The following is a 14,780-nucleotide window of genomic DNA, read 5'->3' on the forward strand; positions in this document are numbered from 1 at the left end:
TCATCAGGACCTGGTGACTTGCTGACATCTAACTTTCCTAAGTGATTTTTAACTTGTTCTTTGTGTATCCTATCTTCTAAACTTACCCTTTCTCTGCTTGTATTCACTACGTTAGGCTCCCTCCGTCGCTCAGCCGAGATCCGGTCTCTGCGCGGTTCCCTTTCTCTCTGGGACTCCCTTTCACACCCGGACCGGCTCTCCGTGAACTCATCCGCCAGCCTCCCGGCCTCCTGGGGGTTCTCTGGTCTTTGGTCCTTGAGCCACAGCCTCAGTTTGGGTGGGCATGCTTCATAGAACTGCTCCATCATGAACAGCTTGAGCAGCTCCTCTGCGGTCTGGGCTCCGACTCCAGACACCCACTTGCGGCCGTATTGCGACAGGCGGGAGGCCAGATCCACATAGGTCTCCCGTGGCCCTTTCTGCACCCCCCGGAACTTCTTCCTGTACATCTCGGGGGTCAGCCCGAACTTGTGCAGCAGGGCCTCCTTGACTCGGTTGTAATCCCCTGGCTGTAGGTCCTCCAGCTGACTGAGCACTCCGGCCGCCTCCTGGCTCAGTGCGGGGACGAGCTCCTGCAGCCAGTCAGCTGGGGGGACCCGTTGCAGTCCACAGGCCCTCTCAAAGGAGCTGAGGAACCCGTCTATGTAGCCCATGTCCTTCAATTGGGCCACCACGAGCCTCTCCAAGCGTCTGGCAGTCCCGGGACCCTGGGGCCCATCCACTCTTGGCGCAGCTGGTTCCCCGCTGGTTCTCCGCTAAGCCATGGCCAGCTCATGCTGTCGCTGCCTCTCTTGGTCCTGGCGGTCCCTTTCTCGATCTTGGCGCTCCTTCTCTCGGTCCTCTACTTCCATTTCCTTGATCCGCAGCTGGATCTCCAGCCGCCGCAGCTCCACTGGGCTGGCCCCTGCCCTAGATCGGCTACGGTTTGCAGGCCTCCCGGGAGACGCTGTCTCATCTCTCCGGTGGGTTCCAGTGTTCCTTCCCCTCTCTGAGACTGACACACTCTCAGGGGGGGTCTGGCTGCTTCCCCTGGGGACAAGATCCTGGCCCTGTGGCTGGTCATTCTCTTCCAGCTGGGCAATCAGCAGGGCCTTGGCTGCTTTCCGCACAGGCAAGCCCCTCTCTCTGCACAGCCCCACCAGCTCTGCTTTCAAGAGTCAGGCGTAGGCCATCTGCCCGCTGGGCCCCTCGGTGCAGACTCACCAGTCTAGTGCTGCAGCGCCCCACGATTCCCAGGAACCGCTCGCTCTGTCTCCAGCCAGGTACCTCCACTACGTCACACAAGCCATTTCTTGTATTGCCTCTGAAAGGTGTGAAAAATTTGCTAGATGCTAGAGAAACCGCAACAACTCGGGTCAAGCCCATGATTTATATGGCACCTTCATGTAGAGAGAAAAAGTAAAGTTTTCAAGCTCGCTGAGTATAACGTTGTCACAGAAACGACATGAGTCTTGATTCGGAGCCTTTTTCCAGCGAAAGGTATGGAATTTGGTGGAATGTGCAGTTATACACTCTATCTATCTGAATACGTTTAAGCTGTCATTTTCCCACAAGAGAAAGCTTTCAAAAGTTCTGCATGAGCCCTCATCTGGAGACAAGTTCACCAAACTCTACGGAGTTTGCCCATATGCGACTTTACTAAGCGCTCCGTTAGTTCGAATTAAATTCGAACTAACGGAGCGCTAGTGTAGCACCTATGAAAGTTAGTTCGAACTAACGTTAGTTCGAACTAACTTTGTAGTGTAGACATACCTATAGATAATTGGGTTTGTGATGACCGGGAGACCCGTATGGTCACTTGCCTGCCTGGTGCGAAGGTTGCAGATCTCTCGAGGCATCTACATAGACTTATGTGTAGTGCTGGGGAGGAGCCGGTGGTTGTGGTACATGTAGGTACCAATGACATAGGAAAGGGTAGGAGAGATGTCCTGGATGCCAAATTTAGGCTGCTAGGAAAGAGACTGAAATCCAGGACCTCTATGGTGGGATTCTCGGAAATGCTTCCAGTTCCACGCGCAGGGCCAGGTAGGCAGGCAGAGCTTCAGAGTCTCAATGCGTGGATGAGACGATGGTGTAGGGAAGAGGGGTTTGGATTTATTAGGAACTGGGGACACTTTTGGGAGAGGGGGAGCCTATACAGGAAGGATGGGCTCCACCTAAACCAGGGTGGAACCAGACTGCTGGCACTAAACCTTAAAAAGGCCGTAGAGCACTTTTTAAACTAAGAGATGGGGGAAAGCCAATTGGTGCGGAGATGCACGTAAATCGGATGGAGACTTCTTCTTAATCGCGGCTTCATTTCCCTATGCCGATCTGTCTAATCTACATGCCTCCGTCAACGGCCATCCCTAGAGAGGGATGGCAAGAGACAAATTGCTTGATCATTGCCTTCGGTCCAGCCTCTTTGGGGCACCTGGTGCTGGTCACTATCGGCAGACAGGCCACTGGGCTAGATGGACCTTTGGTCTGACCTAGTACAGCCATTCTTATGTTCTTACGGCAAACAACCTTTTCACACTCTTTCCCCCAGGTTATCTGGGTAGACACCATCACAAGGCAAACATGGATCCCGTTCAGCAGTAAAGAGCGATGGTCATCACTGCAAACAATTCACAACTTATGTCCAGGGCCTAGCCAGGAGCCGCTAGAGCAAGAAGAACGTGCGGAGGCCATGAACACAGAGGTGAGTGAAACACCTGAGTGGAGATGCTAGCGGCAATCGATTCTTCTGACAGAGAGAAATGCCAGTTCTGGACCCAGGTGACAAGCAGAGACTGGCAGGACTGCAGCTATGGGACAACGACCAGTGGCTGCAAAACTTGTGCATGCATAAGGCGACTTTCATGGAGGTTTCCTTCCCTGAGGTGCAGCAGTGCCAGAATGAGACTGGCTTTGATAGTTGAGAAGCGAGTGGTAATAGCCATGTGGAAGTTAGCAAGGCCAGGCAGCTACCGGTCAGCTGGAAATTAATTCAGAGCGGGGGAATAAGACGGTGGGAGGCTGCTGTGATCCAAGCAGCCAGTGATCCAAGTAGCAACGAAGGACAGTAACTCTGGGAAACATGCAGGCCATAGTGGATGGCTTTGCTGCAATGCAGTTCCCTAATGGTGGTGGGGTGGCAGATGAAACATACATTCCTATCTTGATACCTGGCCACTATCCCAAAGAGCTCATAACTGGGAAGTGGTAGTTCTTGCTGGTGCCATGGACTTTGGTGGATCACAAAGGCCGTTTCACTGGCATCAATATGGGATGGTCAGGAAAGCAGCATGACATGCGCATCTATAGGAACTTTGGTTTAGTCAGAAAGGTACAAGGTGGAATTTTCTTCCCACCTGGAAATCTTGCATCGGAGGCATTGAAATGCCAATTGTGATTCTTAGAAGCCCAGCCTCCCCTTCTTGCTGTGGCCCCTGAAGCAGTACGCAGGCAGCCTGGACATCAGTAGGAAGCAGCTCAGCTATAGGCCGAGCAAATGCAGAATGGTGGTAGAAAGAGCTTTTGGACGTTTAAAGGGAAGGTTTTGCCGTCTATTGACTGGGTTAGACCTCAGTATAAGCAGCATTCCCATTGTTGTAGCAGCCTCCTGTGAGCTCCCTAAAATTTTATGTCAGGGTAGGAGCATATTAAATGTGCTGACCTGTATATTTTACACAGCCCTGTCCCCGATCTGCCATGCACCACAAGCAATAACCATACTGTTGCTGAGAAATCCGGCCCCTCCCATGCCTGTACAGGCATGTCAGCCGCTCTGTTTGCTGCCTCAAGATCTGCTCCTGGGTCTTGGTTTCACGTTCCATGCACGTTATCCTCTCCTCATGCTCCGTGCATCTTCTGCAGCATCGTTCTCCTCTGCCCATTTAACCTCACCCTGCCCATGCGGGTGGGTTGCATTTGCTCATGGAATGTCATTCCGTTATGTTTTCGCCTTCAGATCTGTTCTAGCTGAACAGTTGGATGAGCCAGGGGAGTGGGCCTCAAGCTCACTGTTGCATCCTCTCCAAGAAAACAAGGGAAGGGCAGACGCTAGAGAAGACACATTGCAGAATGCAGAAGCTAATCTCTGAGCATAAAAGAACATTTGTCCGACACAACAGGCGTGTGTTAGTTACAAGGCAAAAGGCGTCCTTTAAGCAGGCTCCATGCAGCAGATACAGCACAGAGGTCTTAAGGGAGCTGCTGGACTTGATTTGGTGGTAGGCATGGTAGGGAACAGTTTGGGGCTCGCTCTACTAACTCTGCTTTGAAAACACGGTGGTTGCAGCTCCCATAGCTAGGCAAGGGCCTATGTGTGCAAAGGGGCCCAGAGTGGCATGGAGACAGGGAGGGAGTCTCGTGGCCACCACATGTTCAGGCGCAGGAAAGAGTCTGTTCCCCAGAGCTGAGCCCTGTGAAAGCCCCAAAGCTCGGCTCTCTCACCAACAGGTGGAAGATATCACCTCCCCCACCGAGTCTGTCTAGGGAGACCGAGAATTGTCTTGCAGCTTGGGTGGGAAAACGCCCCCTACAAACATAGTCACCGCTCCAAAATAAACCCACTAACTCATTTCTGTTGTACAGGAAAAAACTCCAGGCCCATGTGGCGACTCTGAGGGAAAGGAGAGCGAAGCTGCTGGGGTTAAAGGAGACCAGTGAGCAGAGAAGCCAGCAGTACCTGGTAGGTGTCTGTTGTTTTTCCCTGGCTGGGAGACGTAGTTGAGACTTAGGATTGTTTATTGTTAGATTTCTCTGTGGCCTTGGTGAAGGTGGGTTTATGTGAGTTTCTCCGTTCTCACGGGATAGTGTGTGCGTGTTGCAAATATTCTCTCCCTTGAAAAAATGGAAGCTGCATTTGAATGAATGAATGAATTTCTATTCACTGTGACGTTCATAAACAACTTCTCCCAAAACACAAGGGTTGTTTCCCAGGAGACTAGGACACAGGCCCTTATGGGATATTGGGAGCAAAGGGTAAAAAAGTCCCCCCCTTGTGATGAAAACATACAGTCAAGTATCCGGCTGTGAAGGATTCAAGGTTTTGAACCCCAGTCAGGGGAGCTGACACCCTTGACAACCCCCTAAGCAAGGTGTTCATGTGTGTGTGTGTGGGGGGAGGGGAGGCAGCGCCACGTTCCTGGAAGGGGACAGTCCCATATTTAAAAGCTGTTCCCAGTGTTCTGACTTTGTCCCATATTCCCCCGGAGCGGCCAGCACTCAGCAGGGTTTTGGGGGTTGGAAACCTGCAGCTTGCGGGACACCAGCAGCACACGAGCCAATTTTCTGTGGCCCCTTCCCACCGCAGAGCAGGGAGCTTGTGCTGCAGCTTCCGGCTGGGAAGGGGAAGGGGTGGGAAAGGTGCATGCGAGTCCCTGGGGCTGCCCCTGCCCAGCCTGGGGATGCAATTCCTGGGAGCCAAGGGAAAGCCCCAGCGTGTGCCTCCTCTGTGCATGACTCCCCCCTCTCCCCCGAGGAGGGAAAGCCCTGGTACACGCCTCCTCTGGAGACCCCCCCCCACCACCACACCATGCCACTCCAGTTCTCCGCACACCACAGACCTGGGGGAGAGGAGCAGCCACTGCACTTCCAGAACCCCCAGAAGTGGCGCGTGGCTGGACTCCCATCCACCTCACGGGATGCCGCCACTATCTCCATTGTCACTGGAGGTGGGCAGTGGGACTCCTTGGGGTGGGGGAAATCAGAGGGGGGCCTCCCAAACAGCTCATGAACGACTGTTCGCACCCTCGCAATTTGACCAGTTGGTCACGATTGACGGGTTGGTGACCATCGCCATAGCGACTGGGGGTCAGGCTGGGCTGGGAGTTTGCACAGGAAGCTGGAGGCTGCAGCCCTGTGGGTGTTCAGATTGGGGTGGGGGTGTCAGAGCATCCAGCATCAGGGGCTCTCTCCTGCTAAACGGCTCTGCTCAGCCAGGACAGGGCTCCCAGCCAGCCATAGGCAAATCCCCTTCCATTGCCCTGATGCCAGGGTGAGGGGCACAGCCTGTCTGAAAGGGAAGTGTCGGGCCCTGTCACTTGTGGTCTGGGTCCCTCACCCACAATCCCCATGAGGCAGGGGAGGAGCCCAGGGTGCACAGTCCTGAAATGCAGAGTTTGTGTCCTCGTCTCCCTGTGGCACCCACGGGTGTTTGTTAGCTGGGCCTTAGCCCCGCCCCTTCACCATGAGGCCACGCCCCCTGCTCCTTCTCATCCCCCCTGGGGCCCAGTCCCTCCAACTGCCCTGACTGGCCTGCCCTGGGCTGGGGACACAGGCTAGGGACTGCTCTTGGGTGCTCCAATGCCTTTTGCGGCGGGGAAGGATCCCTCTTTGTTTTACTTTGGGGGAGACTTTCCAGTTTCCTGGAGTACGATTTCCCTCGTGGGTTTGTTTTTTTCTTCCCTTCCCATCCCACTTCTTTTTTTCCCCATTTCTGCTTCCTGGCCAATCAGTTTCAAAAAGAAAAGAATTTGCAAGGAGAACAGGGGGAGAAATTGTGATTTAAAAGAAAACAAGCCAGATGCTGTGTCTCCGAGGCAGCACTCAAGGCAGCAGGCGTGGGACAGAGCATCTCTAGGCCCAGAGACCGGGGCATGGGTCTGTTCCCAGGCACTTACCCACACGGCTCAGCACGATCACAGCCAAGGCCAGAGAGACGCACCCGGTGCCCAGCGCCACTAGGCAGTGTCGGTACCTGAGGGGAGCAGGCGGGGGAGCTGGAACAGAGGGCTTCAGAGCACAGGGTCAGGAGCTGCCGCAGCGGGATCAGAGCTATGTCACCACTAGTACTGGAGGCAGATCCACAGCTGGTGCCAACCCACCCCACAGAGCTCACAAGCAGCAGGTCAGTGGCACAGAGACTGGTTTTCTGCACTTAAAGGCTCCTCGCCCAATCGCAGGCGGTGTCAGTCAGCTGCAGCCCGACTGCCAACCCTGGGACCAGATCCAGCTGCTGGGAGTTACCTGAAGTGCTGCACTGATGTGAGAGAATTTATCCTGATTCACACCCCTTGGAAATCCATCCCTGTCAGAGTGCAGGGCACGAGCAAAGTCCGTTCTCATAACAGTGGTGGCCGCACACACCAGCTGGGATCAGGACCCTGTGGTGCCGGGCGCTGCACAGACGCAGCGAGAGACAGTCCCTGCCCCAGCTGGGACACAGAGCCCAAGGTTGGCAGGGGAGGGCCTTGCAGCCAGTACCTTGGTTCTCAGCTGCAGACGAGCTACCCCGCTGGGGGCAGGGGTCCAACCCCATGCCCCTGTCCTTGTGCTGCATCGTCCCCAAGCAGAGCGACAGTCGAGCTGTCTAGGACAGAGGGGGTGGGACAGGGCGGTGATCCTGCTACAGCGGAAGCATCTGCCCTCATACTGCAAAGCACTTGGCTGTCGCACAGAGACAATCAGATACCCAGGTAGGTGGGTGCACATGGGGATGGAGGGATAATTAGATCCTGTCACACACTGGAGCTGGCTAAAAGGAAGTGGGATTCCAACCTCCCTTCCTCCCTTTCACTTGGCTGGGACGGGAGGGGGGGGGGGGATGGGATGCAGGAGGGGATGCAGGGTGCTGGCTCCTGGAGGCAGTTCAGGGCTAGGACAGGTGCTTGGGGTACAGGAGGGGGTTCAGGATACAGGAGGGCAAACTGCTGGTTCAGAGAGGGGATTCAGGGCAGGGGTTCAGGGCGCTGACAAAGTTTTGATCAGAGTAACGAACATTTCAATGTTTGCCCAATTTGGGGCAAAACCAAATGTTGAAATATTGGAATTACCAGTTGATTTGTTTTCTATCAAAGACACACAGCAGTGAGAGAGAGAGGGAGGTGCACCAAGGGAGACCTAGTGAGAGACTCTGTGAAAGAGAGTTTTGTCCTTGAGGCTACGTCTTCACTGCATTCTTATTTTGGAATAAGCTATTCCGGAGGAGATATTCCAAAATATCTTATTTCAAAATAGCGTGTCTACACTACAGGGAAGCCTCACAATTAGTCCAAGGCAGGCTTCTCTAATGTGGATGCACTGTCTCGATTTAGACCCCCCCAGGAGGCACTGGGGAATAATTACTTTGAATGGCCCTGGGGAGGAGTTATTTTGAATTAGCAGCAGTGGAGCATCCACACTACCGCTATTCCGAAATAGCTATTTTGGAATCAACGTTATTCTTTATGGAATGAAGTTTACAGACATCAGAATAAGCTGTCTGTTATGTCAAATGTATTTTGATAACGGAATTGCTATGTAGATGCTATATAGGAAGCCTAATCCGAACTACCTAGTCCGTGCCGCATGTAGCCGCGGGCACGGAGTCCGAACTAGCTGGCATTTAAAAATAGCGGCGCCTGGCAAGATGCAAATGAAGCCCGGGAAATTCAAATCCCGGGCTTCATTTGCAACTTCGGTTGCCTACATTAACCACCCTAGTTCGAACTAGGGTGGTAGTGTAGACATACCCTCTGTACCTGGGAGCAAGTCACAGAATTACACTGAGCCTTAGTTTCCCAAATGTAAAATGGAGTTCATGCCTCCTTTCTCTGTACTGTTTGTAACTTTTTTGGGGCAGGGCTTGTCTCTCTATGGCTGTGTCTACATTGGCACCCTTTTCCAGAAAAGGGATGCTAATGAGACCAGTCGGAATTGCAAATGCCCCGGGGATTTAAATTTCCCCCCCGGCATTTGCATGAACATGGCTGCCGCTTTTTTCCGGCTCGGGGCTTTGCCGGAGAAAAGCGCCAGTCTAGACAGGTATTTTCGGAAAATAAACCCTTTTCCGGAAGATCCCTTATTCCTACTTAAAATCAGGAATAAGGGATCTTCCGGAAAAGGATTTATTTTCCGAAAGATACCTGTCTAGACAGCACTATGCAAATTCCATATCTGATTTTGATTGAATTTCAAAATAGGCTATTTCCAAATTTGGTGCATCGACACAGCACCAGATTTCAAAATAACACGCTATTTTGAGACATCTCTTAACCCTCATGGAATGAGTGTGACTGGGATGCCGAAATAGCACGCCTGTTGTCTGAAAAATATTTTGAAATAATGGGCAGCTTGTTATGATGTGTGGTAGCTATTTCAGGATACCTCCAGTGTCCCAAAATAGCTGTACAGTGTAGACCTACTCTTATTCCTCGTGAAATGACGGTCACAGGAGTCGGAGTTGTAAGCAGTCCTCTGGCTGCATGTTATTTCAGCATTATCATATATATAGTAGCCCAGTGTCTGAGAGTCTATAACACTGTAGCGTTACAAACTCGCCTCTGGAGGGTGTTCCAGACTGGTTATAGTAGCTGTAGCGTTACAAACTCGCCTCTGGGGGGTGTTCCAGACTGGTTATAGTAGCTGTAGCGTTACAGACTCACCTGTGGGGGGTGTTCCAGACTGGTTATAGTAGCTGTAGCGTTACAGACTCGCCTCTGGGGGGTGTTCCAGACTGGTTATAGTAGCTGTAGCGTTACAGACTCACCTCTAGGGGGTGTTCCAGACTGGTTATAGTAGCTGTAGCGTTACAGACTCGCCTCTGGGGGGTGTTCCAGACTGGTTATAGTAGCTGTAGCGTTACAAACTCGCCTCTGGGGGGTGTTCCAGACTGGTTATAGTAGCTGTAGCGTTACAGACTCACCTCTGGGGGGTGTTCCAGACTGGTTATAGTAGCTGTAGCATTACAGACTCACCTCTGGGGGGTGTTCCAGACTGGTTATAGTAGCTGTAGCGTTACAAACTCGCCTCTGGGGGGTGTTCCAGACTGGTTATAGTAGCTGTAGCGTTACAGACTCGCCTCTGGGGGGTGTTCCAGACTGGTTATAGTAGCTGTAGCGTTACAGACTCACCTCTGGGGGGTGTTCCAGACTGGTTATAGTAGCTGTAGCGTTACAAACTCGCCTCTGGGGGGTGTTCCAGACTGGTTATAGTAGCTGTAGCGTTACAGACTCGCCTCTGGGGGGTGTTCCAGACTGGTTATAGTAGCTGTAGCGTTACAGACTCACCTCTGGGGGGTGTTCCAGACTGGTTATAGTAGCTGTAGCATTACAGACTCACCTCTGGGGGGTGTTCCAGACTGGTTATAGGAGCTGTAGCGTTACAGACTCGCCTCTGGGGGGTGTTCCAGACTGGTTATAGTAGCTGTAGCGTTACAGACTCGCCTCTGGGGGGTGTTCCAGACTGGTTATAGTAGCTGTAGCATTACAGACTTGCCTCTGGGGGGTGTTCCAGACTGGTTATAGTAGCTGTAGCATTACAGACTTGCCTCTGGGGGGTGTTCCAGACTGGTTATAGTAGCTGTAGCGTTACAGACTTGCCTCTGGGGGGTGTTCCAGACTGGTTATAGTAGCTGTAGCGTTACAGACTTGCCTCTGGGGGGTGTTCCAGACTGGTTATAGTAGCTGTAGCGTTACAGACTCACCTCTGGGGGGTGTTCCAGACTGGTTATAGTAGCTGTAGCATTACAGACTCGCCTCTGGGGGGTGTTCCAGACTGGTTATAGTAGCTGTAGCATTACAGACTAACCTCTGGGGGGTGTTCCAGACTGGTTATAGTAGCTGTAGCATTACAGACTAACCTCTGGGGGGTGTTCCAGACTGGTTATAGTAGCTGTAGCATTACAGACTCACCTCTGGGGGGTGTTCCAGACTGGTTATAGTAGCTGTAGCGTTACAGACTCGCCTCTGGGGGGTGTTCCAGACTGGTTATAGTAGCTGTAGCATTACAGACTCACCTCTGGGGGGTGTTCCAGACTGGTTATAGTAGCTGTAGCATTACAGACTCGCCTCTGGGGGGTGTTCCAGACTGGTTATAGTAGCTGTAGTTACAGACTCGCCTCTGGGGGGTGTTCCAGACTGGTTATAGTAGCTGTAGCATTACAGACTCGCCTCTGGGGGGTGTTCCAGACTGGTTATAGTAGCTGTAGCATTACAGACTCGCCTCTGGGGGGTGTTCCAGACTGGTTATAGTAGATGTAGCATTACAGACTCGCCTCTGGGGGATGTTCCAGACTGGTTATAGTAGCTGTAGCATTACAGACTTGCCTCTGGGGGGTGTTCCAGACTGGTTATAGTAGCTGTAGCGTTACAGACTTGCCTCTGGGGGGTGTTCCAGACTGGTTATAGTAGCTGTAGCATTACAGACTTGCCTCTGGGGGGTGTTCCAGACTGGTTATAGTAGCTGTAGCATTACAGACTTGCCTCTGGGGGGTGTTCCAGACTGGTTATAGTAGCTGTAGCATTACAGACTTGCCTCTGGGGGGTGTTCCAGACTGGTTATAGTAGCTGTAGCGTTACAGACTTGCCTCTGGGGGGTGTTCCAGACTGGTTATAGTAGCTGTAGCATTACAGACTTGCCTCTGGGGGGTGTTCCAGACTGGTTATAGTAGCTGTAGCATTACAGACTTGCCTCTGGGTGGTGTTCCAGACTGGTTATAGTAGCTGTAGCATTACAGACTTGCCTCTGGGTGGTGTTCCAGACTGGTTATAGTAGCTGTAGCGTTACAGACTCGCCTCTGGGGGGTGTTCCAGACTGGTTATAGTAGCTGTAGCATTACAGACTTGCCTCTGGGTGGTGTTCCAGACTGGTTATAGTAGCTGTAGCATTACAGACTTGCCTCTGGGTGGTGTTCCAGACTGGTTATAGTAGCTGTAGCATTACAGACTTGCCTCTGGGTGGTGTTCCAGACTGGTTATAGTAGCTGTAGCGTTACAGACTCGCCTCTGGGGGGTGTTCCAGACTGGTTACAGTAGCTGTAGCATTACAGACTCGCCTCTGGGGGGTGTTCCAGACTGGTTACAGTAGCTGTAGCATTACAGACTCACCTCTGGGGGTGTTCCAGACTGGTTATAGTAGCTGTAGCGTTACAGACTCGCCTCTGGGGGGTGTTCTTGCCTCCCACCATGGTGCTCGGCTGAGTTCTGTGCCGCTCAGCTGGGCTGCGGTGGGGGAGCAAGCAGTGCAAACGCGGCGGCCCAGATGAGCGGTACAGAAGGCAGCCGAGCGCCACAGCGGGAGGGGAAGGAGGGCGGGGCGGTGATGTACACGGCCCCACCCCCTGGCTGTGTACGTCACTGGGGTAGGGTGTAAAAAAACCCAGACACCCTTGATCGGGGGCGGGAGGGGGGAGGGACTGGCTGGGAGAGGAGCGGGCTGGCTGGGGGGGAAGCAGATATTGGGGGGAGGGGCAGAGGCAGCAGTAGCTGGCCAGGGGAGAATGGAGCTTGGGTGGCTGGTGGGAAGCAAAGCTGGTGGGGGCTGGGGGGTGGGAGTCAGGGGCAGTGAGGCTGGCCATGGGAAATCAGGAGGAGGAACTGGCTGGTGGGAGAGGGAATTGGTTTGCGGGGAGCCGGACTCACCCAGGCGCATGCAGATCCCAGCGTGCTGTCCGCCACACTCATGCATCCCCTACAGAGACAGAGGAGAGCGGAGAGAGAGTGAGAGGCAGGAGGGGGAGAAGAGAAAGAGAGAGACAGAGAGAGGCAGAAGGCGGAGGAGAGCTGGGGGTGGGGGAGGCAGTAGGATGAGGAGAGAGAGAGAGACAGAGCGAGAGACCGGAGGCTCAGAAGAGAAGACCGACATGAAGGAGAGACCTGAAAATCCCGTCTTATGCCGGGCTAATTGGCTAGTCATATCTATAGTAGCCCCATGTCTGTGACTGTGTAACGCTGAAATGCTGACTGTTGCCTCTGGGTGGCGAGTTGCCTCCCTGGCTGTTCCCCAGGAGTGCTGCATGGGGAGTGCTGCATGGGGAGCGCTGGGCCCAAACAGCCACTTGCACTTATTCCCCCACGGCGGCCCGGCTGAGCAGCACAGAAGTCAGCCAAGCGCCAAGACAGGAGAGGAAGGGGGGAGGTGGCGTACACGGCCAGGGGGCGGGGCCTGGCTGTGTGCATCACTGCCCCGCCCCCCTTCGTGCCCCCCTTCACCTCCTGCCATGGGGCTCAGCTGACTTCTGCACCGCTCAGCCGGGCCGCTGAGTGGGAGCAAGTGGCGCAAGCGACCGTTTGGGCTCCGCACACCCCATGCAGCTCAGGGAGCGCGGTGCCCAAACGGCCGCTTGCGCCACTTGCTCCCGCATGGGGAGTGCGGAGCCCAAACGGCCATTTGGGCTCCATGGTCCCCCACGTGAGAGGGAGGAGGGGGAGGAGAAGAGAAAGACAGAGACAGAGAGAGAGGCAGGAGGCGGAGGAGAGCTGAGAGTGGGAGGAGGCAGTAGGAGGAGGAGAGAGAGAGAGGGATGAAGAGGAGAGACCCGAAAATCCCATCTTATGACATGCTATTGGCTAGTATTGAAATAAGGGTCTGAAGTGTAGAAATGACGCTGCTGTGTAAACATGCCCCTAGTGCAGAGTTTCTCAAACTGTGGGTCCCAACCCCCTCCCCCACCCCGGGGGGCTTGCGAGCAACTTAGAGGGTGGTTTCAGCAACTGAAAGGGGGGTTGAGAGCAACTTACAGGGAGGTCGTAGTATCACAAGTTTGAGAACCCCTGCCCTAGTGGGTTGTTTTAAGCCTATTGAAATAAATGGGAATTGGGCCCTTAAGGCCTAGGTTCCCAAATATATTGCGCTGCCCAGCACCCAAGGGAGTTAGGCACCTGGATACTGTTGAGGAGCTGGGCCGAGGTGCTTTTGAAAACCTCCCTCAGGCATTGCTGCAGTTTTAGGTGCCTAAAATCCTTGAATTATCCCATGATCCTCCCCTGCATCACAGGGAATGTGGGCAAGAGGCAGAGAGGGGAAGTGACAGATGCCAGATAAAGTCCTAAGCAGGCAGGCTGTGCCCCTCACAGGTGGGAGCACTCGAAGGGGAGGGGCACCCATCCCAGCCTGGGAGGAAGTCTGTGAGCAAAGCAATGACTGTAGCAGCAGAGAGACCCAGGCACTCTGACCACCAGCCTGACACCCTCAGGGCTGCAGCCCAGCCCCTCAGCTTCCTGTGCGATCTCACACCCCGCCCATGTCTCCTGGCCTTTCCTCTGAGACCCGACACAGGTGAGGAGAGCTGCACTGTATTGAACCTGCAGCCCCAGAGGCCCAGATCACATGGTCTGTCCCCAGCCTGGGATCCAGACTGGTCCTCCCTCTGTGCCTCAGTTTCTCCAGTGGTACAGTGGTGATAACAGCTCTGTGCTGTGTCTCACCTGGGGTGGGGAGGCTAAATCCGGTCAGACTCTGAGGTGCTCTGACACTGTGGAGGAGAGCGGTGAGTAACTGAGAGAGCTGCAAACACAGGCTGGGTTTGCAGAAAGGCCCAAGGGATTTAGGTATCTCTCAAGCTGATTTTTCAGTCCCAGCCACTTTTTCAGACCCAGTAGCCCAGGGGAGTCAGAAGTGATGAGGCTGAACAGACTTAGTTCTGTCTCCACAGGGCTCTGTCAGTTCTCCTGTCTAACACCCTCCTGTAACACTGACCAGTCACCATTCTCCCCAACGCTGCTTTGCAGTTTCCCACCTGGCGTCAGAGAAGGGACAGACCCCGGCAGCCCCTGGGAGTGGGGACCCCAGCACAGCAGCCTGCAGCGCCTGCCTGGAGCGTGTCCGATCCCAGCTGTGCCCCCCGGCCCAGCCCGGCCCAGCAGGTAACCCCAGCTCATGTGTGTCTGAGCCGCCCACCCCCAGGCACTGCCAGTGGGAACCCAGCTGCGGGGCCAGGCCATGGGGCTCCTGCAGGGCAGGGACACGCCACCCCCTGCTGGCTGCACTGATCTAGTGCCCATCCCCACTCAGAGCCAGGCTGGGAATGTACCTGCCTCAGCAGGGCCTGGCTGTGGGGCAGTGACACCTAGTGTCCGTTTTCTGGTATTACATGGGAAGATTTAAATAGCTGT

General features: G+C 54.1%; 1 long non-coding RNA gene across 1 annotated transcript; it reads left to right on the top strand.

Moving 5' to 3' along the window:
• The first annotated feature begins 2,386 nt into the window (after nt 1–2,386).
• On the top strand, nt 2,387–14,520 carry LOC142820454 (uncharacterized). The gene is made up of 3 exons (XR_016348018.1): nt 2,387–2,683; nt 4,561–4,657; nt 14,397–14,520. It is a non-coding gene; the product is annotated as an uncharacterized LOC142820454 (long non-coding RNA).
• Nucleotides 14,521–14,780: the final 260 nt, after the last annotated feature.

This window comes from Pelodiscus sinensis, chromosome 28 (assembly GCF_052426305.1).
Source record: "Pelodiscus sinensis isolate ZL-2025 chromosome 28, ASM5242630v1, whole genome shotgun sequence".
Taxonomy (NCBI): domain Eukaryota; kingdom Metazoa; phylum Chordata; order Testudines; family Trionychidae; genus Pelodiscus; species Pelodiscus sinensis.